The sequence below is a fragment of the Manis javanica genome, chromosome 13 (assembly GCF_040802235.1).
Source record: "Manis javanica isolate MJ-LG chromosome 13, MJ_LKY, whole genome shotgun sequence".
Classification (NCBI taxonomy): Eukaryota; Metazoa; Chordata; class Mammalia; order Pholidota; family Manidae; genus Manis; species Manis javanica.
Genome location: NC_133168.1, coordinates 9,372,335 through 9,398,627, shown reverse-complemented (window position 1 = coordinate 9,398,627; position 26,293 = coordinate 9,372,335). Strand labels below are relative to the sequence as shown.

At 37.9% G+C, this 26,293-nt stretch overlaps 2 long non-coding RNA genes across 3 annotated transcripts in view; one reads left to right on the top strand and one right to left on the bottom strand.

Moving 5' to 3' along the window:
* Positions 1-26,293, top strand: part of LOC140845754 (uncharacterized) — a 708,702-nt gene that overhangs the window by 654,394 nt on the left and 28,015 nt on the right. The gene's annotated exons all lie outside the window — the stretch shown is intronic.
* LOC140845830 (uncharacterized) lies at positions 2,294-4,959 on the bottom strand. The gene is made up of 5 exons (XR_012124731.1): positions 4,812-4,959; positions 4,284-4,469; positions 3,304-3,356; positions 2,978-3,072; positions 2,294-2,849 (listed from the first exon to the last, which is right to left on the bottom strand). It is a non-coding gene; the product is annotated as an uncharacterized lncRNA (long non-coding RNA).

Below are 26,293 nucleotides of genomic sequence, written 5' to 3'. Positions count from 1 at the left end.
GTTAAGCATTATCATCTTTTTTCTGTTTTTACTGGTAACCCCATTTTAAAGGTATTGGGTAGTAAAAGACTTACAAAGGAAAGTTAAGAAAGTCTGGTCTAAAATGTTGGGCTGTTCTAACCCTACAGGGCTTCTCTATACACAATAAACCCACAGCAACCTTCCATTTAAACATATTTTAGAGACTGTGCTTGCCTAATAATTTTCAAACTACTGTTTAAGTTTGGGTTACTCTTTGCAATCTCTTTTTTCTTCAGCAAAGAAATCAAGTCATTCCTTCTTTTTACATCCTCCCCTTATCCATCCACCCAACACATATAGATCATCAAACACCTTTTGTGGATGGCACAGACTTACGTGATGTGCTAATCTAGATACAATAGAAATGCTCCCTAGATTTTCATTGAAATGATGTAATTCAAATGACTTCTGCCCAGAAGATGCTCCAACAATTATATATATATATATTTTTCTAGCTAACAGTAATAACAATAATCCCTGGAACAGCAGTAGTAATATTTACACTGTTCTAAGCACTTTACATCTATCATCTTATTTAATGTTCACAATATAATTGTGAGTCAGGAGTTATTATTATCTCCACTTGAGACAAGGGGGGTTAAGAAATGTTTCTGAATTTGGACCTGCCTCTCCTCAGAGGTTACTCTTTAACTATTTGCTGTTACTCACAGGTACACAATGAAATAACCGAGAACACCCTAATGGAGAGTTTGGACTCTGAGTCATTCTGATGTCGCATTGATCTCTGGTCCTGTAACTGACCAGCAGAATGGTTGGGACATGCTGTTAATCCCGCTCAGCTTCTGTGCCTTTACCTGCAAACTAGTTATAGTAGCAGTTGCTTTGGGTCATTACAAGGACTAAATCCACCTGTCCTTCTCTGAACTAATTCATTCATCCAGTATTTTTTTTTGACTACTTACTGTGTTCCAGGCACCGTTCTGGGTATGGAGGAAAACATAGATGAGCAATAGACGGATGGTGCTTGTTCTGAGAAAACTTGTAGCCAAACAGGAGATGGAAACAAAGGAAAAAATGTAACCAAGTAGAAAAATTGCAAATCACAGCATGTGCTTACGCAAGGATTGGGAACGGAAGGGTCACATTGCTAGACGGTCAATTCCATGGATATAGTGGTGGCATCTGTTCCATTGATTATGGTATTCCTAATGCCTGGAAGGTTATGCACATTCGATGGATATTAATAGAGTGAATATGTAAATGAAAGAAAAAAGTAGCACTGTCTTCAGAGACAGCTTCTTTAAAGAGGTAAGATATAAGTTAATATCTAAAATATGAGAAGAGTTGATCTTGTCAAGCACAGGAGAAAAGTACTTTCTAGGTAAAGAAAACAGCATGGACGAAAGTCCAGAAGTGAGCAAGGCAATTTATTTTTCTCTGCTTTGGCATTAGGATGGAGAAAAAACGTCCCATGAGAATATAAAACCCTTGAGTTGGGGTCCCAGACCAGAGTATCAGGCAGGCACATTTTCTCTGGAGGAAGATCCACATCTTCTCTCAACTCAGACCACATAAAACAAGCCCAGACACAGCTCTACTGAAGATAAGGTAACTCTTTAAAAGTACACAGTATGATATACTACACTCTGAGTAGGAATTCATAAACATACAAGCAGACGGATGAGACTCACAACAAATTCAGACAATACCCTGAATTGATTCAATTGATGAATACAGTAGGCACATTTAAAACAATATTGATATAGAACAAGACTCAATGAACCTGTAAACAAATGGGAGGTAAATATTTTAATATAGATTTGAATATCTTTTACATCATCTTGTTAATTACTATTAAGCATACATTAGTATCACCATATACACAGCCATTTATCAACAGGTCCCGGTCAAAACATAAAACTCTGACGTTATGTATTAGGCTTGCCATCAGTTGCCCAGGTACACGTATTAGTCGCCTGATTTTTTTTCCCCTGAAATTTCCAATCTTACATTGCTTTATTTAATGCGCTTTTCAGTTCTTCACCATGCCACCGCATACACACAATGGCTTATATTTAGTATTCTCTAAAAATACAAAGGCAAACCTAAAAGCAGAGGTCTGTGTTTGATTGTACATTGAAATAAATGCACTACAGATTGAGACAAATGCGCTGAGCGTGTGTGTTTCAATCACTGTATCGTCATACAATTGAATAAACACACATGCACAATACAATGTTTAATTGAGTGCAGCAAGTACATTTATTTTAGTGATTGCACCATAACATATTCCAGCAATGGCACTGAGTTCACTTTGGTGGAGCTGAAGTTCTGTACACATACACAAGTGTTAAACCTTTCACTGACTTTAATAGATCACAAATATCCACATGTGTTGAAATGACTGTGTGGAAAATTTTTACAGAATTTGCTTTTAGTGCATTTAAATAAATTTGGAATGAAATCTGGTCATTAGATGCCAGAGGAAAAAACAAAACTGAAACTCTAAACATTTCTTGCTCTTAACATGTCACTTTGGTCTCAATGAGGATGAAACAGGACACTTCTTCTGTGCCCCAGTAGCTTTTCTATGACTGTCTCATCTGGAAATTGCAGTTCCAACTCTTTAGGCAGCAAGCATTGCACTCATTTTGCTTTAGGTTTCTTTGCATGGTTTCGGTCAAATTCAGTGTTAACCTCATGTACGCATGCACATCGGAGGGCCACGTCCAAGTGAGCTATTTGGTCGAAAGACCCAAATGAAGCTTGCTAGATTTTTTCATGCCTCCTTTGTGCTCTTTTTACATAGATGTTCTTTTTCAGAAGTGCTGCCGTCCACAGATTTCTGTCATTTCCATTAGTAGCATCTTGAAAGGAAGAAAAAAGAAAACAAAAGCTAAATAGTAGTGTTCGCTTGACTCTGTCAGCTTTCTAATATCTGTTTCATTTTTCAGGTGTGATGGGCAGGTGGTAATGAAGGTTTAGTACCAGGTACCTGAAAAGAAGTTGTTCGAGTAACAAGTTTTATACTTTGATCCTTTTTCCTTGAATGTATTGGCTTTCATTTGAATTGTCTTCCTTCAATAGGTACTTAAAAAAAAATTCATGCTGTTAGCTCTTTACACATTGAGGGTTTAATGGGGACATCTTCCTATAGACATTTTTAATGATAGAAACCTAACAGTGTTAGTCTAGGGTAGTGTCTCCAATAGTTGTACAAATTTAATCCCAAGTATTGTTACTTGGGAAAATGATACTTTGTCAAATATGTTTGGAAACAAATATACTTGCTCGCAATGTTAGCAAACTTGACGTGCTTACCCTGTGCTTTGCCTCCAGCTGGTTTGAGGTCTTGTTTGATTTTTTGCCCACCACTGTAAAGATGAGGAAAAAGCATTTAAAATACAAAATAACTTCCTCATGTGTTGACTACTTACAGATGCACAAAATTCATTAACTAAGACATCTAGTCATGATAACCTGTTAACATCATTTAGCTCCAGTTTTACCAAACTTATTTATGTAATGAAACACTTTTCATACAGGATCTTTTAACTTCCTACAAGATACACCTCAGGACACTCTAGACTAGGAGAAGGAAAATTAATGAGATTTACTGCCTCTGTAACTGTGAACAAAAATCATATTTGGCTCTGCCCAAACATACAACATGATTTTTAAAACAAGTGTGATCAGTTTAAATGACAAATCATTTTGATTGAAAAGTCAGTCAAATTGGTTGTTTGATGATGGCTACTTCTTAAGTGGTGATTTGCATCTTTTTCTTGACCCAGAAGGTCGTTGCTGGATGATTCCAACATAACCCATTGAAAAATGATTAAGTCAACCAGTCATAATATTTGTGACTGATCTTTTCTTCCCACTAAATTGACTGAATGGAATAGCTGGTTTACCCTCAAAACATTTCAGTGATGTATCTCTTGCCAAGGCTTCTTATATTTTTATAGGTTTGCATTAGAAGGAACTTAGTGTTTGTTTATCACACACACATTATTTTGTCCAAAGTAGATAGAGCCCAAGGAAACAAACCATTTAACCACCAGATAAGGTTTCATGACAAGGGCAGAAATCACTGTTCTTGTTTCTAAATTAGCGAGGGAAAAGCATTAAGCTGTTTTTATTCCTACCTTCTCTGAAGCAGTGTCTTTAGATTCTTGTTCAGACAACAGAGTATATACATGATAATAAAGCATATATAGTTTTTTAACCACTTTTCTATCAATTAGATAAAAGCAATATAGAAGAACATAATAACCCTTTAAAAATCCAAAAATACGTACATATTTCTCCTTTTTCCTGACAGAAAGCATATCTGAGACCAGCCAAAGAAATAAGAATAAATAATATCACAAACTTAAAAAGAGAACCACATGGCACTTCAGCTTGATTGTCCTGAGATGTGTTTCTTGCTATTTTATCCGTCCTCTGCTTAGCTTTTGCTTAAGATGTTGGGGAGATGATGAAAGCTGAAAAGTAAATAGGTGCTTCAATAAATGCAAACAAATGAGTGCTTTCCTAGCAAAGAATTACGGAAAATCAGCCTTTCCTCTGAAGCTAATCCCTCGACAGCTAAGACTGTGGACTTCCCCCCTCAACATGCACACAGATGGGTTGTACTGAGGATGACAGATGAGTTGTGTTTGGCGGGATTAACGTGCATTATCATGTTAATGCGTGCTTAGGTGAGGTCTGAGCCAGTCCCAGGCCTGGGCAGAATTTCTGGGGTTTACGGGAACTCTGTGCGCATGCACCTCTTCCCTTTCTTCTTACTAATAATGAACTTGTAATGTTTAACATGTTCAGCCCACCAAATGATCGGCAGACTACTGCCTTCTTAAGTGCTGGGAGTCTTTATAGATCCGAGATCATGTGCTCTGTCCTTTGACATGCAAAGGGCAGGCATTTCCTGCCTGATTTGTCCCTCCGTCGCCTTTGTGCGTTCAGCTCCGTCATAATCCAGAGTCTACTTGGTTGCAATCGCTTTTGAAATCTGACATATTGATCAAGAGTTACCCTTAGTAACTACTGCACATATATCAACTGTCGTTGAACGTGTCAGGTCACATTTGAAGGCAAGATGATCTGGTGCCCAACTAGAAGCGCTCCTGCAACTCCCGGGAGCTCATCTGCCAGGAGGGCATGTTGGTACGTCATCGCAAGGCCACAGAAGTTCACAGCATCAGTTCAAGATCTCTTTGTAAGTTAGAGGCAGCGGAGAGATCACCAAAGAGATAAAAAGTAAAAGGGTCTCAATATGCTATAATCGCTTGCCTTTTTAAATTAAGGCAAAAATCACTATGTATTATTGTCCAGCTTGTATGCTTTTTTGAAATGGTCTAAAAACCGCTGGATGGTTCCTGTTTAGTTTAATTCAGCAAACACCTTTTCTATGAATAATTGTGTCAGTATTACCGAATTAACTTAAGCAATGCTTTACAGGTCTCTGCTTTAAAAACTACTGGGGCAGAAAATAATTTCTGTACCACAAAGATGTCCCTCCCTACACTAAAGCAATATTTATTTAATAGTCTAGATAATACCTTGAAATTCACTTAACATCGTTTTAAGAGGGAATTTCCATATCAGTCTTAAATGAGAAGAATGTAATTAAGGGGAAAATATTTCACAACTATTGATTGTGCATATTAATGAAAACAAATGGCTCCCCCAATAGAGTAATACCTATAAATAGATGGATCACACGCCCCTGTTTACTAAGGAGAACCTAGGTTTACTCCTGTAGTAAGACATTGGCTGTCAACCTTGCTCCCTTCTATCCCCAGATGATCCTATTTGTCTGATAAACCCATAGACCAAAGTAATGGATTTCTAACTGAGGCAGGTCCCATACTCAAAATATTTATTGCTAGAGAGGGAGGGATATGCCTTGGCAGTAAGTGGTCACTTCCAGAGAGTGTATCAAGGCCACTGGGTCTGTACAGGGTGACACCGAGCAACAGGCTTTCCTTCTGAGGAGAAATTAAAACTAGAACCCAAATAACAAGACAATATTTTTGTATCTTTTCTGGTAATATTCGTTAAACGTTTCATTCCAGAAATAATCAAGAATGTTGGGTACATGTGCATGATCTCTTTTTTTGACCCAATAATTTTTTATCTCCAGTCAGTTGTTCTAAATAAAATTAAAATATCAGATTAATTTGGCACAAAATGCTCTGTGATCTTCGTTGATGAAATTGTGACCACACGTATTAGTCACATTAACTAATCACATTGATTAACTCTCGCATCAACCTTATGGGTGAGGTATTAACAAGACCAACTTATACATGGCAAAACTGAGGTAAGAGAGGTCCAATAGCTTAAGAGGACACGCAGCTAAGAAATAGGTGATATGCAAAATATGCAAATATTGTTGATTCCAAAAGGCTCAGTCTTCATCTTTATGATGTATTAATTTATGTAAACACAACCTATACAAACTTGTTTAAAGTCTGAAACATGTTGCTCATTTTGATGCTATTCTAGAAATATGTTTAGCGATAGTATATATTCACAGTGACAGAAAATTGCCAAACTGTTCCATCAGTAACTTTCATTCCTTTTATTTTTTTTCTATTTTCATTTTGTCCCATTTTATATTTCTTCACACATTCTTATATATGGCTGAATTTAAATAATTAACAGAGCAATTCGTAATGTTCCTGCAGAGTAACCAGTTAGCATGCTTCACAAATAACTCAGTAATTCAGACACAGGGCAGCCAGTCTGAGGAGGATTCTTTATTAGGAAGTAAAAACAATTTAATAGCTCAACATGTCAATCCTTAATGCTGGGTGATGAATAACAGGCTTCATGTTTTTGAGAACCAACTTTAGGTTATACATCAAAAGTCGTCTTTGCTACTTACCCCAAGGCCTGAAGTTACTCTGCAAAAAGCAAAAGGTATTGAAAAACTATAAACACAATAAAAAGCAATCCTCTTAATTAATTAAAGTATTAACGGTCATTAGCTTCTTATCAGAGTATCTCCATTTAAAACCTTGATAATAATAACTTATTTCCCATATCTTAAGTTTGTTGTGAAGATAAATGAGATGTTACAGGCAAATGAACACTTTAATTCAAGGTAATCCTTAAGGACTCAAGTAGAGGCCTCATCATTTCATGGAATTTTCCTGGTTTGCTTAAACCTCTTCAGGGCCATTTCAAGTATATATAGGGTCAAAACAGGGTTTTAATATTGGTAATTTTATATATCTTTCTTTTATTTTTAGTAAATGTTAATTCATAAGACTGTTTCACACCTCAAAAATAAATACACAATTTTGAAGATTAAGGACAAAATATCTTCTTGTAATAGCTGAATATAAGTATAAAGTTTATAGAAATTGAAGAGTATCTTTCTCAGTTCAGTATTTGCACTTTCAAAAAGGTTCCTCACCCTCAGATAATAGTCATTGTTTTAGGTTTTCAGAAAGGAAACACATGCATTGTGAAAAAGATGTGTTATTGTCCAGAAGATGAGTTATTATAATTCAAGTTTACGAATTTATATAATATTCCCGTTGAGCTGAACCTTCACCCTCACACACACAGAGGTCTAAAGAAACACAAAAGGTGGAGGGGAAGACAAGGGAAGATTTTTCCCCACCTGGTGAACACACGTTATCAATGCTCACAGACTCAGGGAGGGTGTCCTGCTTCCTAAGGGTCTTCCTCGGATGAGGTGATGCAGAAGGCAGCTGGGGACAGCTGGGGACAGCTGGGAACAGCTGGGGACAGCCGGCTCTTCATCCTGCTCTCGGCCACAGTCACCTTTTGGACCTTCCAGATTAGGTGGGAAAGAGCAACCTAGGATCCTCCGCCCACCGTATAATCTTCCACTTTTATCATCTGAAACCTATCCATGCCTACTGCCAAGGAATTAGAAAAGAAAGGCGTACTTTGCAAAACTTGTATAAAGAGAAATGTGTGAGATGAAAAATTTGGAGCGATGCGCCTTTTATCCACTCGAGTCAGACTTTATGTAAAAAGATACTCCCCCGTCTGCTCCATCCCTTCATGGGGGTCTGAAAGTAGCTTTTAGGATGACAGCAACCTCCCCGACCCCCATCTATTTCCCTGATGCGTTGCCCATAGTAAATATTTACCATGATAACATGGGTGGCATTTCAGGGGTTAACCCACTTCCTCCCAGGCTGTCTCAGCGCTTTCCTCCAAGGAGTGGTGGGTTCATTTGTGCGATCTGAAGAATATCCGCCTCTCTTCTGCACAGACCGAAGCTGTGACACTGGGCTCTGATGCAGGGCAGAGGGGGATGGTAGGGTGCCTGGGAGGGGTCCACATTAGGCGACACCCTTGGAGAGCAGATGTGTAGCTTAAAGGAAAGTAATTCAAACGCCTTGTTTAAGTTCTCTTCCCTTTCCTTCTTTTCAGATGGATGTAATGGTGTCACATTATCTCCACCCACCAACTTGTGTCAACAGCTCCCTCCATGGACCACTCACTAGAGTTGCAATGTCATAGCATCAGAATCATGTGTGTGTGTTTTCTTTTCTTTTTCCTTTCTTTCCTTTTTAATCTAGAGATGACTGTTTTTTACTTCTGTGAACCTCCTTTTCCCTCCGATGTCCGTTCTCAGCTCGGCTCTCCACTGGTCACCCTGAATGCACATGGTCCCCAGTCACACGTGCTTAGGCAGCCCCCTGGCCTCATCTTTCCTCTCCCCTTTTGCTGGTTGGGGCTCTGTTTCTCACTGCATCAGTACTCTGGTTAAAAATATTTCTCAGCATCCATGTCCACTGAGGGTAGATCAGTGAAACTTGTATTTTCTCTCAAATTTTATTATAATATGGAAGAACCATATTAGTCTGTGTATCTCTGGTATTTGCTTGTTTGTTTTTTACATATTTGGGGCCAGAGTTGAGTATCTCCCATTTGGAAAAACCTGTTGCTACTATAGGCATCAATGCCTTAAGCCTGCCGGTGATTGTAAGATTATCTGATGACAGTGTATGGACAGGCCTCCTGCACCAAGCCTTTAGCAGAACAGGTTCAAGATTGTTTTCATTTGCTGCCTGTTGAGAAAAGCCACAGGGAAATGTCAAAGGTGTACTTAGGGACATGTTATACTTCTTTTAAGCAAAGGGTAGTTTTTAATTCTTTATTGTTGGTTCAGTTGCCTGTGTCTATTTTTCTTTATTCTGTCTTACATCATGTAGTTTTCTTTCTCCTGCACTGTGGCCCTTCAACTGCCAAATCAAGAAAACTTGCTTGTGGTTTGGATGGAATAGATTGCTTATCTGTTAAGGTGCGTTCATCAGATTTTCCTTAAGCCTAGGGATCTTCCCTCATTTCCTTTGTCCCAATCCATGAATCAGAATGGGAGTGTCTCCACGGGAGGGGAGGAAGAGGAGAGGAGACAGAGCAGAAGAAAAATCTCCTCTCAGAAAAGATGCTGTTTCTAAAGGGATCAGATCTGAAGGGAAGGATTCAAAGTCTAGCAAACTCAAAAATCTTCCCCCCCTTTCCACCAGCTCCAACCCCCTGCACAGGGGGCAGTCAGTGTGGACTTGTCATGTTATCCTCTGGAGAATTTTACTAATGAAATTACAGTCCAGCTCTGCTCCGGATAAGTTTACATGTTGCCAGAAAGACATACTGCATTCTGACTTTATTATTAAACTGACTCAGCAGTTCTTTTGATGTTGAGTCATCACAATTGAAACTAACAAAGTTTTAATGAAAAATTGCAAAATTCTTATACAAAATGACTTTCTCCCATGACAGATGGTCATTAGCTTGGAATGCCCAGTGACAAATCCGGAAGGGTAACACTAGGACACAATTTAACAACATTTATGGTTATCATGTGTACTGTTTTATTATTGTCTTTTTATTGTATGTATAACATATAAATAATATAGAAGCGATGTGTGGTTTATCAAGTGATGGCCAGTGGCATACTGCATCTTGTTTAGAGGGTGTCAGTCCCCTCTTATTGGGAATATAGAGTTTAACAAGGCACTTGCCATCATTTCCTTAACAGCGATAATAAACAGAACAATTCTGCATAAAAGCTCATATCAGCTTCTTTCATGCCTTTTCTTTTCAGAAGGCTGCCTAAGGGTTGAAGCAATTTACTGGTCTGACCCGCATCCTTTCTCTGCAGTCTGCGGCTCTTTTGTTTAACATTAGTATGTGGGCAAACAGCATTCTGAGCTGTGCAGAGCTTATCAGCCCGCGTTCAGTCGACCGGAACCCCATTCTGTGTATCTAAGTGGGGCCACATTTAATACTTCACAGTGGGAGCATCTGCAGTTTCCAAAAATGACTTGTTTATCAGATAAACTCTGTCCTTATGCTGACAGATGTGGTGAGTAGTGGATCTTCAGTATCACACGTCTCCAATATAAGGCTTGTACAAAATATGCTGTGCTGAGGGGCCAGGAGGCCCACAGGCCAGAGTTATGACAAGAATTGTTTACATAGCCACTGTACAGCTGCACTCAGGCTTCACTTGCTGGGTACGGGAGGGTGAAGGCACCTTACAGTTTCTCTTTTGGAATTGAATGGGTAACTAATTCCCATATTAACCAAAGTGTTAAATAGAGGAAAGACATTTTCCCTGTGAATGCAACATTTTATGATTTCATTGGTAGACACTGTAAGGTGCCTTAGTGCTACAATGTGCTAAAGCCAGGAGCCTGAGGGGGCTGCCTGAAATATTGATCATCGTGGGCCCAGTGGCACCAGAGTGTTGGGAAATTAGAAGAAGTGGGCTTAGGAGACTAACACGCCATGCACCAAGCTAATGCTAATATTCTCTGTTAACTTACAATGATCTTTCCTTTCACATTTTTCTTAAGAGTTCTACTAAGCTATTTTAAGCATATTGAAGAATTACGAAACCCTGCTTCTAAAACACACAACTCCAACTTCAGGATGTTATACTGTGGACATAGCATGTTGCGCAATTATTTTGAAAGCATTACCAGTCTGTATGTATGTGTATACACATACACCTATATATGTATATGCACATATGCAAATATCGTGTTTATTAATGAGAAGTTATTATATATGCCTTTTAATAACTAAAGCATATCCTAATATTGTGTTCTTTCTCAAGAAAACGAATTTAATGATTTTTTTAATGTGCATTTAAAAACGTGATTATGCCCAAGAAAGGTCCAGTTATGATAGAATGATTCGTAGCTTACCATGGCATCTTAGAAATTGAAAGGTAACCTCCAAAGTAATGTTAACTAACGCAGGTATGGACACAACCTCAGTGGCATTCCCACCAAGACAGCTGCCACAGAACAAGCACTCATTCTAACCGATGAGGTTTGATCCTTAATACAATTCACATGGCTTATGGTACTCTTAAAATATAGCACATATGTTATGTTTTTGCTCCTACCTATAATTACTCCTCATATTAAAGTATTTTCCCTCTAATTATTTCACTAGTAGTAGCCCCCCTTCACCTCTCAGCTCTGTGCTAATTAAATACCTTTAAACATGTCTTTGTTATTAATTGTGAAGTGTTGCCATGACCGTCCGATAAGAAAATTATTTGGAAAACCAACTTCAAGTTAGTAACTTAAATGTCAGTATTTTCACATAGCAATCGTGGCACTATAAGAGCAAAACAATAAATACCATGAGATGCATCTTTGAAGCCTATCTGGTCAAATCATAGGCAAATGACAACGTTACTTCTGACAAAAGTACGATTCCATAATACACTAGTGAATGTAACTCTAGGAAATCTGATGATGTATTTTTGCATTTCCTCCATATTTCCCTATAGAGCTTAATGCCCTTTTTATGTATTGTTAGATACATCCATGCACTGTCTTGGTACAGGCAGACTTATCAGAGAAGCAGCCATTAAGAAATATATTCAATATCAGACTACAAGACATTTGTGTGCCTTCCCCTACTCTCACTAATGTGTGCTAGCCAACTGTTCATGCAGAAATTGTAACTGTTAATGAGGGTTAAGAGGAAATTTTAAATGAGGTGTCATCTTTTGAATAAGGTACCTCAACTGTTATATTCTGCCTAATCTTCATTTCTTCATTCTCTGTCTTGCGTCTTGCTCTTAACACAACCCAGCACTCTACAAAATAATTATTGCTACAATGTTTTCTAAACAAACACACACACACACTCTCTCTCTCTCTCTCTCTCTCTCTCTCTCTCTCTCTCTCTCCCTCCCCTGGCCTGGTACACTTCCTGGCTCTAATATTTCTGACGCTCACTGTTTGTCCTTCCCCTAAACCCCATGTGTCCTGTGCCTTGCACGGCTGCAGACTTTGGCCTTTTCACCCTCTGTTTTGGTGGGCTGCAGACGCAAAGAGGAGAAAACAAAAAGGAGGAAGGGGGAGGGAGGGAAGTTTGGAAGACTGGAGCTAAAAAAAAAAAATGGCAAATGTTTTTACCGCCTTCATCTAGACATGTGTCCCCTCACTCTGTGACATGGTGTCTCCGATGTTGCCATGGTGAGGATTTCTAATCATCCCTACACATGACAGGCTCCTATTTGTCTGCACTCCCTTGGGTGTAAATTTCTAGGCTTAAAAAAAAATCCATGTGAGCGTATCATCCGCCGTGCAGATGTTTCACTGCTTTAGAATCTCAGGCAGCTGCTTGTGCCACCGTAGACAGCTAATTGGAGACTGCATCGTAGGAACAGAGGCGTAATTATGGCATAAATACACATCCTCTGGTGCATCATTGTATCTCTATTAACAGAAAATTTTAAACAGTGCTCAGAGTGTAATTAGTGTAGTTGATAAAGTTGTAAAACATGTAAATAAGGGAAATAGCAGGTACGTGGCCAATCCACTATCCAGCACTAGGGGATGCAGATTATTGCCTATTTAGAAATAATTAGCAAAGCTGCATTAGCAGAGCTTGTGTCCAATGGAAGCAAGGCAAACATTTATTCTGGTAACAGCTCTTTCTGTGCTAGCCATGAAAATCTACTAATATTGGTAATTTAGCCCTCATTACCAGAGGATAAAGCATGAAAAGAGCTCAGACATGAAATATGACAAGTAATATTAATTTTTATTCCAGAGGAAAGGATGCTTCCTTGGGTTGCATGCTGATTTCTCGGCAGGGTCTCAGCAGTGCGTGCGGAGGTGGCAGTGCGTAGCTGGTAGTTGAGAATTCAGGATACGGCGCCGACTCCCTGCTGGAGGTATACCCTGGGGTGGCTGTGACAGTGGCTGATGAGGCATACCACTGTTAGTGCCCAGCCAAACCTCAGGTCACAGTTCAAAACAAGCACTCAGCCATTAAACTTCAGCCCTCACGGGCCTGGGAGAGCTTATGTCCTCATTCCTGCTCTTTCCCACCCTCCCAAGCCCCTTTGCTCCTGCCTCTCCGACATTTCTTTTTTTGCTCCCCTGGAATGATTTTGCAGAGCTGTACAGGCAATCAGATTGATTTTTGTGCCTGCACCGCCCATTGCAACGTGCTGCTGATAATGAGCCTCTGTTGTGGAAGACTGTGAGGGGGTGGTTTCAGCTGCAACCAAGTCGGGAGCCCCGGATGAGAAATGATCTTTGGGCTCATACGCATTGAAGAGCGTGTCACTGGAGAAAATCACCCTGTGACCAGCAATCATGAATGGCCAAAATCTGAAGCTTGTTTTACAAACACTCTTCTTAATGAAGAAAAATGCAAAAGCACCTCTCGTTTCAGAAACCTCAATTCATTTTCCAGACAGTGGGATAAAAAGGCAGAATGTTTGGGGAAGAGCCACCTTTTTCCCATTAATCTCTTGCTGTTAGCTTCTTCTTTGTTTTACTCTGGAAGCATAAAAAAAAAAAAGGAAGGAATTAGAAACTAAGCCCTCGAAACCATGTTTTGTGGCATTTGTATTCTTTACCATTATCTTCCTTATTTCCGTTATGCACAGGTACTGCTTCTCGTTACATGCTCTTGGGCACACACACACATGAAGAGCCAATTTCTTGAATTTTAGGTTGAACTGCTAGGGAAAAGTTATTAGCCGATAGCAAACAATTTCCACTCTGAGCTCCACCGTATGTTCAGATGCCATATAAATACTGCATCTAAAAAGAAAGAGGTTGACTATTTTGGAATTTTTAAAAAGGAAAATCATACGTTCATGAATGCACTGATTAAAGGGATGGTCCACCTTCTTTTTAAAACTGGAACTTAAGAATCCAAATTCTAGCCTCACGTGTGACCGTGTGATAGACACTGAAAGTTGTCTCTCATCCGGGGCACACTGAGAATGACCGTGGTGTTCGCAACTGTGAACAACCCCTTTCTATTCTTCCTTTCTATTTTATATACCTTCTTAAAAGATTATAAAGTGATGGCGGAAGCTAACTAAAAATGACCTTTACTTTTGTAGGGCCTGGAAAAAGTGACTCAGGCCAGCGCTCATGCATTTTCAACCACACAAGCCACGTAGATACCGTCGATGTCTGTAGGACGTCGTCACACACAAGATGCAAATGTGCCCACTCACATGCCTACGTACTGTATCCACCAATACCCGCGAACACACCCTGTTACTCTACAGCACAGTTTGAATTGTGGGGATGCATTTCACTCCCATTTGCTCTTCTACTTGTGGACCAAGAGCAACACCCTCAGCAGGCATTCACGCACATTTTCTTTAATTTAGTACATCTCCCTAGTCCAGTGAGGTGCAAATTAGCACCAGGATGGAATCGATGACCTGAATTAAAGCTCTGGTTTAAAAAGTTAACTTGAGGGAGGTAATTTCCTGGGCCTGAGTTACCTCAACTGAGATGGAGATTGAAAATACCTCCTTTAACTAGTTCACAGGGTTATTGCAATGTGATACCTGTAAAGGTATTTCCTTCACAAGTACTCTGCAGATTGTAAATATGACAAATTACTGCTTATATGACTTATCCCGTTAATACTTACACAATTTACTTACTAGACATTATTATATTTTACACACACACACACACACACACACACACACACACACACACTTGGACATTTGCCTGAGTTGTAAAACGAAGCGCAAATAAGCTCAGATAATGTCATAAAAGTAATCTCAGATTGGGTCTGTACAGTGCCAAAACTGCTGATTCATAAATGAAATGGTAGTCAACCAACCAGATGTTTCTTCCACAGGATGCCAAATCGCCACTCTAACTGACTTTTATCCAGGAAACTTACTATGCGTATGGGGGTTGTATAAACACTGCATTCATGTTTTTCACTTCCAGTCCATGTAAATAAATAATCTTGTGTAGATCCCATATACCTCGCTAAGGGCCCACCTCCTCACTTACTGGAGACACATCTTTCACATCCAGCAGAGTGAACAGCGCTCTGAGAACGGCCCAGAGGGAAGTCACGCCCGAGTCGCGGAGGGTCCCCAGGAGACCCGCAGAGAAGCCTGCTGCGCGCAGCCCCTGTGGAGAGAAGTCCCGCGCAGAGCACAGCTCCGACCTGAACGATCCCGGTTGTTCGAGCCCCTGGTTCCTAATTCAGTCTGTGGGCTTCTGGTGTTTGACAAACAGTTTCCGTTTGGAGGCATGAAGCTGCTCCTCGCGCTCCAGCGCTGCGCCCACAGCCTTCGCGAAATTGGCACCGTCCTGGCCGCTGTTGCCAAGATCTCCGCAAGGGCCGGAGGGACTGAAAGGGAACATGAGGCAAAATGATCCCTTAATTCAAGTGAATTCGTGTTACCTTTCTTCACGTATCCCTGCTCTCCTCCCTAATTGTTCTGCTTTCAAAGAGAGGTAATAGGTTCCAAATCAGACCACAAAGAGGATCTTCAGAATCAAGTTAAATTGGAGCACAGAGATCGGGGCTGAGGGGAATATGCATTTGCAGGGTGCCAAAGTCTGATCTCATTTACATCCATTTCCTGATTTCCAGCCCTTTGGTATCTATTGAAATAGGCTTTCATTTGTAGAGTCCTGTGTAACATATATTCCATATATGTTGCCCTACATTTAATTCAGAACAGCTGATTTTATATATTCTCTGCAAAACCGCATGTGTGGATGAGTGGTGAACACTATGTGTCAAGTATTTAGACTAGTTTTATAATTTCTCTGGTGCTTCTCTAAGCAGCTTTCTCCAGAGGAGCTTGTAACTCATAATCACAGGGGCTGTTCCTGAATATATTTCTCTGGGTCAGAAATTTTGCCAGCTCTGACAGGCACCCTGGACAGCTTTTCAGAAATCTCCTGGTTATTACTCATCCATTAGAAAGGAAAAAAAAAAAAATGATATTTTGCATCAGTAGTTGTTTCTCTCTCTCTTTTTCCTTTTAAATTACAGAAATAAAGTGCCCACTGTAAATCGTTCATGCTGGCGGACAATATTGCATGCAGATCGGGCAGAGAGCCCGTGGGATGGAAACAGACTGGGGGTGGGGGAGGCCTTTCTGAATGAGTAGACACGAGAGGGGTCCTGGAACGGTTTAGTCAAGTCAAGAGTAGCTCATTCGTGGAGCTGCTCATCCTTCAGGGTGGGAAAACGCTAACCCACTTACTCCAGGAGTTCCTGAGTTGTTTTACTCTCAGTGATAATAAAAACATGCATCTCTTCTGTTCTACCTGCACTTCCTGTAATCTAGGTTATGGGTAAACAGAGCTTGAAAAATCAGTAATTATAATAGCTGATGGTCTAAATGAGATTTTTACAAAATTCCTACAAACTTGAAAATTAGAATTTAGAATAGCTAAGGTTCAGAGAGAAAGAGAAACGATGAGTGTATTTAATCTCAGTGTTCTTAATACCAGAGAGAATATAAAGTTCCCACTCTGTACTTTGATATTAATTTTAGCATTAATATTAGGGCTCCCTCTCCCACCCTACTTGACAAGGCCCATGGTTGGGAAAACAGAGAAATAGAGAGGAGTATATTAGAATGGCATGCTTCTCCCCAAGCAACTAACCAAACAGCAGTAGGAGCTCTACTGGTAGGAGAGCAAACTTCTTTCTTATAAAGAGAAAAGATAATTTTTAAGATGCTTATTTAAAGATTTCTTTCTAAAGAATAATCAGATGTCTCCTAGAATCCCAAACATTGTTGCATCTACATGGGGAAAACTTTTTCAAGTCCTCAATTCTGTATGTGTAAGTGGAGAAATACGTAAATCTGGAAGATGAATAAATGCAGGTAAAATGTTGGCATATATCAAGGAAAAAGCCATATGTTCTCTTCATTTTATGTTTTGCTTGCCTTCATCTTTGTTTTTTTCTGAATTAGTTTATTTTATAGGCCTCCTTTTTTTTTTTTTTTTTTTGGCAAAGAGACAAAAGCAGGTCTAATTGAGAAAACCTGAGCATTCTTCAAAGTTCTCAAAGAATTCTAGTTTGTTATCAAACCTCCAGGAGGTACAGAGCTTCAATGGGCCTGGGCACATTCTGGTTGGTGAAGGTAACAAGTGAATTGTTCAACACCAAGCAAAGTGTTATTTGGCTACAGACCTCGTACTTGATGAGTGCACAGGGAAAGCTCTGATCAAAATTTCTATCATAGGTTTACTGAGTGCATATTTTGTGCCAGGCACTGTTTAAAGCTCCTATGAATTGATGAATAAGCTGCTCTGATAGCCAGAACTCTCTTAGCATAGCCACTCCGCTATTTCAGGTACCAGCTGAACAGTTTGGTGCCTGAATTTCATGTCTCCTGGGACATCTTGATTGAGCCTACACAGGGCCACAAATACCATCTCTGTATTTTTCTCTGCTTGTTCTATTTTGAAAAGTCCTGGAGCTACTGTACCCTGGCAAAATCACTGTACTCTTTTCAGCATCATTGGTGAGCTGATTTTTTTTTTTTTTTTACTTTATGGGATGACTTCATGAGGCTAGAGAACATATGAAAAATCCCCTTTGTGAGTTTTCTTCTGAAAGTGAGAAGATAAAGCAATTATATATAGGTTACTGTTCCAAAAAATGGTTCCTCTTGGTTATTCCTTTGGAAAGTGTTATTGTTTATATTTTTCTATTTTTTACTTCAACTTAATTGGGGAAATTGTGTGTGTATGTGTGTGTGTGTGTGAAGTACCAGATTGAAGAATTAAAGAAGTGAAAAGCAAGTTTTTTTCTACAAAAGTAGAATGTGAAATTTTAATACATAGCGACTCACTTGGTTCAAAGTAGAAATTAAAAAGTAAGAGATATGGATGAGTAGGGATTGTAGGTATTCATTCTGACAATAAAAGGAAGGAAAGAAAGGAAAGAAAAATGATAAGTATGTAGCTAACCAGGATCCTTGACTGATGCACACTGACAGCATCTTGCTTATATTTTTGTTTTCTTCTCTCTATATAATGTATGGATTTCCTTTTACCTTCTTCCTATTTTGCTTCCTTGCTTTTATTGTGAAACTTGCCTCTAGATACGAGCAGATGAAAGGGACATAACTTTCTTCAAATATGATTGACCTATTAATACATACGAAATAACAGAAAAATGAAAATAAGGCCTATGCTCTGTTAAAGGAATATGGAAGACAACACCCTCTTAAATTATTAAAATCTGAGTATGTGTGTAAGGTTGACAATAATAGCCTATGTTCAGTTTAAACTTGTACATGAGAGCCACCACTTGCATGGATATATGTCATTTCCAGGATGCTGCCATTTTCCAAAACATTCTAGAATATCTTCTCTTGGAATTTTCAATAATGTCAGCTTATTTTCGAAGTCACATGAGAACATCAGCCTGTTTCTGGTCCAAACTGATTTTATCAATGTGTATGATTACTAAATTCATTTTATTTTATTCTTAAGAGCTTCTGTACCACAACATGAAAGTATGAACTTGAGATAATAACTATAGCAAGGAGAAAAAAAAAACTAACTCAGTAATAGGATTTCTACCCACAGTTCTGGACCTCATGCCTTTATTTGTTTAATTAATTCCAAAATATTTCGTTTATCTACATTATAGTATAAAACACAAAACAGAGAGGGGAAACATATGTACATGTGAAATTTAAATAGTTCTATTAGTAATTGAGGGCCTTAAGGCAACACTTTTTACTGAAGAGAATAAAAATTTAAAACAAAATAGGATCAATGAATTTTATTATTCCTGAATACATTAACTGAAATTAAATCCTTGTCTGCAAAGAATGCATAAATGCTTCTACTATAGGATATAAGTGTTTGGGTGACCTGTGTTTTTGTGCCTGAGGCTAAAGTCACTGGGGTCCTAGACTTCAGAAACTGAGTTTATAAGTAACTTTAGGTGAAATTTCTGGTTGAAAAGAGTATTAATCACATAGGATCTACTTGTGGGCTTTGAATAGTGTCAGGCACAAAATAAATGTTCAGTAAGTCTATGATAACAGAGGTTTGGATCAGAGCTTTACCTGTACAGTCATCTGTTGCCATTATTTGAAAACTCACACGGACCAATGTCTTCTTATACGACAAATGTCTGCTTGATGAAGCGATCCATACATCTGTTTATCCCTCAGTAATATGTGGTTAGAATACGAGAGCCGTAGTCATGACAAGACGTTCACAGATTGACAGGGATGGTAATGCTAGTTGAATTAGGATGCATTCTACCTTATGTACATTAGAACGAAATTTTTGAAAGATTTTTCCAATTCCCTCCCATCAGTTTTATTGTTCACTTCCTCTGCTGTACCTATTGATGTATCTGGACTATGAGTATCATTATTTAATAGAACATCTTATAAAATGTAACTTCAGTACTTTGGAATACTTATTTTCCTCCAGTTTGGGGCTCTGTTATGTGAGAAAGTTCTGTTCCTCATCAGTTAGCATTAACGTAACTGAATCACTTTTTTTTATCCAGTGAGCTTCTTCATGGCCATTTTTACGTAAGTCTCAAAATATATTAGCACTTACATAAATTCTTCTCCCACCATGTTCGGCCTAATAGCTTGGTTAAAGCCCATTTTGTTATTTGGATGAAGATCCTTTCTTTCTTTGTTCTTTCTTGTCTCCTACTTCTTAGGGCCAAGTGGAATATTTGCTCCTTCAGAATCATGACTACGGACACAATCATGTCCGTAAAAAACTCATGAGTATCAGAGTCAAAACTGGTCCCACATTTCATAAACACTGATTTGGCCTGTGGGCAGTGGGGTTCATTTCCCTTTTGTTCTGAGTATATCCCAGCAGCCCACTTAAGGTGCATTTTTTCTCATCCTAATGCATAAAGGGAAGAAAATCTGATGCTCATTTTGGAAACTAGAATTCATTTTTCATCATCTGGTTTATTCGTATCATGTTTTAAATATTTCTATATCTCTCCCCTAAGGGTAGAAATGTCACAAACTGTCCTTCTGAAAAATAGCAAAAGAGGAAAAGATTGTTTTCAAATCCCAGACTAATAATTTTTTTCCTTAACAATTACTAAAAACAAGCTTGAAGAGAGAATGCTTCCTTTAAATTAGTTGCCACTGTGCAAATTAAATTAGTTCAATAAGTAATCTGATCGTTGCTTGCTGTATCATGTAGCTAATTAATATATTATGATTTGAAGAATTCCCTTTATATTAAATGTATATATAATACACATTTTATGGCTGATTTTGCAAAGCAATTTTTTAACCAGCAATAATTGCTGTGTGGCAGCTCAAAGTTAAATTTGGAGAGGAAACTTTAAAAAGATTAGTCATTTGTGCCAAGTTTTATCAATACAAGCTGAGCCCTTTAAAAGCGGCAGTTCACTGCCTTTTCAAAATCATGCATTATAGATCTAAATTTCAGTTGTTTCTGTTGTTAACAGCACAAGTTTGTGATTCCACTTTAATATTATCACTGAAAATTAAGATGGCAATGAAAATCAACCTTCAAGATTATTCCCCAGGAATGAGTGAATGCGGCAGTTATTGTGCTCTTAACAAAAAAGATGTTAGTGCTGCTATAAAAAAGGCATTGGAAGTAGCCAGGTTTAGAGTATCTCACTAACTCCTGAGTGTCAGACTCAAAACTGGTCCCAGATTTCATAAACACTGATTAGTCCCATCTTTTCAGAAAATGATTTATGGGGAAAAAAATCACCTAGCTCCATTTCAATATACAGGATTTTAAACCACTTACACTTACAAACCACTTATACTGGGATAGTTGTATAACATATATATGAAGTTTCATATATATATGTATAAATGTATATATATTTGTGCACTATGAAGTGATAAATGTATGTGTACATGTGAAGTATTATATATATGTATAAATATGCAAAGATAAAATCAGCATATGCAATACATTTTATAAAGAAAAATAAATCATTTTGGAAATAGAATACTACTGCAAACATTATTGAATACATGTTCTAAGTATCACACAAATTCAAAGGATAACATATTCTGCATTTCATACTGTTTAGACATTGTCAGGAAACACACCCACCGAAAGTATCTCTGTCAGAAGGGAGCACACTATGACAAACAGCTTTAAAAACCTGCAAAAAATTCAAGTGCTTTCAAAATATCAACTGTATCAAGGAGACATTATTATTAATCCTGCTTTTCTGAATGAGGAAACGGAGACTTAGGGATTTAAAGCGACCTGGTCCAGTTCACAGAGCTAGTGCGACATGGGGGCAGTGTGACTGGTGCTACACGACTGCCAGGCTTGTTGGGGAGTGGGGGGATGTGGTTTATAAAGTCTCATTCACAGTAGAGTACGTTAGTAGTGGAAAGAGAATGCAGGAAAGCCTGACTTATTCTTAAAAATGTTTTGTTTTTTTCTTTTTGTTTGTAGCCATCTATTTCAGAGAGAGCTCGTGGGGGCCCAAACTAGGATAGAAGCAACTGAAATTTTTTGAAGTAACTGAAATGTAAAATTATGTATGAATGCTCGAAATACTGAAAAGTCATAAGCAAGAGAGCAAGCCAACTGACTAGAGAGGAATTGAAGGGAGAGGTGTCAAGAATGAGACAGAAGAGAAGTGACGGCATAGGCCAGAGTTCACTCTGTTCTTAAAGCTCAAAACAAGAGGAAATTACTCAAACTCTGAGTAACCTACCACAATGTTTGAACACTTCCTGTTAAAGAAATTCTTCTTTTACCTACCATGCTACTCCTCTTGAAAAAGAAAAGAATTTTCTTCTTAGACAGTTTGATTATTCTAGAAAATTTAGTTCTTCAAACTCTAAATTATTCTTTTTTCCTTTCTATATGATTTTCAAACATTGCCCCCTCTTCTTTATTGAAGAGTTACTTACTAGATTTAGTTAAATTAAATGTTCAAGTGCCACAAGTACCTTTAATGGAAATGATCTGGCATTTTTTTGGGGGGTGGGTAAATTTTTGAAGTGATTTATAAAATATTTTCGGGTTGCCATATAGTTGCTTGTTTTGCCGTCTCTCTCCCAAAACATGAACAAATAAAGACAGGTACTCTAACCCCAAAATGACTTACTTTATTTCATGAAAATGTCATTCATCCAATAAATTATGAAAGAACTGCTAGAATTCATCACGCTGTTGACACCCCATACCTTGTTTGCCAAATCCTACACTTTAGAGTGCTAGCCAGCCCGTCACCTAGATGAAGATGACTGTCACACAATGTCTTTCCATTAAGCCACCACGACTTTGAAGTAGCTGCACAATTGTTTGCCCTTCTGTTCACCCAAGAGCCATAGGTTGCCAAGTTGTTCTAGTATGTTTAGTTTATATTTGATTTTCTTAACTCTAAGGCTCTAGGCTCAAATGTGGCTAAACAATCTTCAGTTTCACCAGTAGGTGGGGGAACTTATTTCTCTTTGCTGATTGTCATTTTTTTCCTTAGGAGGAAGTATAACATCCTTTCCTATGGCCTTTCCCACAATCCTGCTGATGTGTTCTGGACTTCTGGTTACTGATTCATAGAGTACAACAGTGAGGGAATCAGGAGGAGATGTTTTTGGGAAATAAGAGCCTCAGTTTTAGATCGGTTAACTGAATTGAAGAATACCCATCAAGGAAATAAAAAATCTATTTATTTAAAAATAGTCTTTACATTTACTAATTAAGAGAGAACTGATGGCCTTTAAGAAATGTCTGCTTGGGAAGTCAGACCAAGCTAGAAGCCAAATTTTGCACTCTAAGTATTAAGATGAGGAAAAAATTGCATAAAGTCTGCCATTTAATGCATATGGATGGGACAGAACCAAATAGAATCAAATTGGATAAAATCCTCTCTATTTTGAAAGATTAAGAAAAAATTACTCAACTTTTTAAGTAACCTGTGATGTTCTAACAATTTTTCTACTACAGGAAGCCTTTTTATCTATTATGCTTCTTTTTAAGCTATGTATTCTATTTATGATACAAAGATGAGAATATAAGTCATCAGTTTCCATTTTCAATGAAAAATATCTTATTGTTACCTTCTTATGTGTTTTTCAAACATTTTCCCTCCCTTATGTGCAAGAATCACTAGTGAGATTAGTTAAAGAACTTAAATATTTAAAGATAAAGACATCTTAGTTGTAAGCAGGTAGGCTAACTTGTCAGAAAAGGGCACAAGCACTGAACAGAAGTCAGGATGGCAGAAATCCATCTAGAGATTAAAATGTGCGTTAGTACCTTTGAGCTTCAGCATGTGAGTTAAATGGACAGATGTGGGCTAACATACTCAGATGTTCTTGGAAGAACCTTAGGCTCCATAGCAGCCCTATCAAAGTTCATATAATCAAGGAGTTCACAAAACAAGCCATGTGCACTCTTGTTGAAAAGCAAAGAGAAATAAGAAATATAAAATAAAGCAGATGTCCATTAAAGATATATAAGATACAGCTGAAATTTTTAAACCATTTGCCTCTAAGAAATGATGACTTTACCTAATGAAAAATTAGAATTCAGACTACTCAGTTTTTAACTGTTTTTTACTAATCAATTCTGTTAAAATATTGACATATATTGACTACACTTAAGATGTACCACACATAACCCAGGAGTTATGACTTAAGAGTTAAGATAAAATTGGAAAATCTGAAGATAAACACAGATAACCTGTTTCACTATTAAATAATTTTCAAGGAGTATGTATATCACAGCTATTAATTATCTTCATCCATATATTAATGGGTCAAATAAAAAGTCCCATGAATTATTTATACAATCTTATCTCACAGATTTTGTGTAAACAAAATAAGCTTAGTAAGGAAAAGTAGTTCAATTCTAAAATCATTGGATAGGTGAATCTATAGAAGAAATATACCTGTTATATTAGCAATAGTTAATAACTTCCATGAAAATGTTCAACTTAACCTGAAATCCACACAAAGACTATCTAAAAATATGTAGTGCCATTTAATTTATTATCATGTATTATGTATCTTGCTCAAGTTCCACTTCAAAGAACATTGAAGTGTGTTAGTCCAAGTACACCCATTTGAAGAATGTACGGAGGCTCAAAGGTATTAATACACATTTTATTCTCCAGTCTAGGACATTGTCATCCTGACCCCTGTTTACTGCTGTTAAACACAGAGGATTTACTTTGAAGCTTTCATTTAAGGAATTGAGTTATTATCCTTTGCTTGACCTTTGTCCATGGCATATTTATCATGAGGCCCTGTAAAACTATAATGTGTGAGAAAAGGAAGTAATGTATTTGTGATTTATAAAGAAACGAAGAATAGGTATAAATTAGACTTTTAAAATCCAGTCATATGTACCTCTTAGGTGATCCATCTATAATCTCAAAATCCCTCCCTAAAAAGATTTTTGTATGATCTTAAAATAATCATTCACAAAAGTCACTTGAAATGAATCACAATCTGTAATTTCCAGAATCCATTGCTAGGTCCTGTTTATATTTATTACTGGGAAGACATGAGGGAAACAACATTATTTTTAAAAGTACAGAAGGAAATAGTTTTCAAGCTGTTCCCTTAATGAACTAGAAATAGTAACCCTGTCAAATTTAATATAAAAATAGTGTTATAAGGCTATGGCATCTATTTATTACTGGGGAACAAAAGCCTTCATCCATTTCCTTTAGAGAATGACATTTTTTGTAATTCGTTGCCCATTTCATTTGTTCCAGAGGGCTTCGTGGGGTGACAAATATCCCCCAGAAATGGCTCCTGATACTTGATAGGATAATGCGCAGCCCCTTGGGACAAGAGCAGAGGCAGAAAACTTATCATCCTTTAGTTTGCTTGGCATGGGTCAGTAACAGTGCCAGAGGTGACAGAAGAGGCCAAGTGTGGGAAGCAAGAGCTGAAAGCTGTAGGAGGGGAGTTTTTATAGTTTATCTTTTCTTTTGCCAAGGAGCTATGGAGACAGCTTGAATCACATTGTCGATTTGGTTCACTGCACGCCACACTAATGGTTTCTGGAAAAAAGTCCAGGTGTCAGGAGAATCCAAGACGTAACGGGTCATTCTCGCCAACAGCACGCGGCATTTCAACATGTCCTATAGGAGAAGGAAATGCATATTTAACATTTGAGCTCCAAGTTCATATTTTAAGAACGCATTATCCTGTGGGAAGGTCTGTGGTGACTAATCAGTAGCACATCACTGTTATATCAGCCTGATAATTTTGCAGAGAAACAAAAGCATTTGCAGAGTCATCCTCTAGTTGGTAATTTTTACAATATAGTTTTCTGTGTCAGAGTGCATACAAAACTACTAGTATGACTCTTCTCAAAAAATGTTAACATGCAAATGTTCCAAAAATGTAGTTCTTTTAATTTATCATACATATTTCTCCATTAAGGACAATTGACTTGCATGAAATCTGAGTATACGTATTTCATTCCTGAGAATATAATAGTGTAGAACTCTCCCTCCAAACATTGTAAAAGAATGATGCACATCAGCTGGTATATTACTCCAAATTCTACTAAAAGATCATGTGAGCTAATGCTTCTAAATAGTTCCCAGTTTATAAAACAGAAGAAAGTAAAAAGAAAACAACCTAAGTTCTTCATTAGGCAGGTGTCTTCCATCACGACTGTCATCGTACACAGTGGCACTCACAGAAACGTGATGCTTATGCTCTGACGTTGCAAACAGCACATCTGGTAAAATGATTCCTGTTTTGCAATATTAAGAAATCACTTTTTTATGTTTCATGTGATTTGAATTAATTTGTTTTAAAAATTAAATCATACGATGCAAAAATTCGTAAAGGACCAATAGCATGGACTAAAAATGGTGACCTCGTTTCACCAGCAAGATGCCAACTCCACTTGAGGAATTAACAGCTTTATGGGCATTTTGAACCATGATGTCTTCCATAAGAACTGTCAGAGCTCTTTGACACATTTTTTTTTCTTCTTTGAGCAGAAAAACAGGCCCATGTCTGAAGCTTTCCATGCAAATAGAGGTAAAAGGA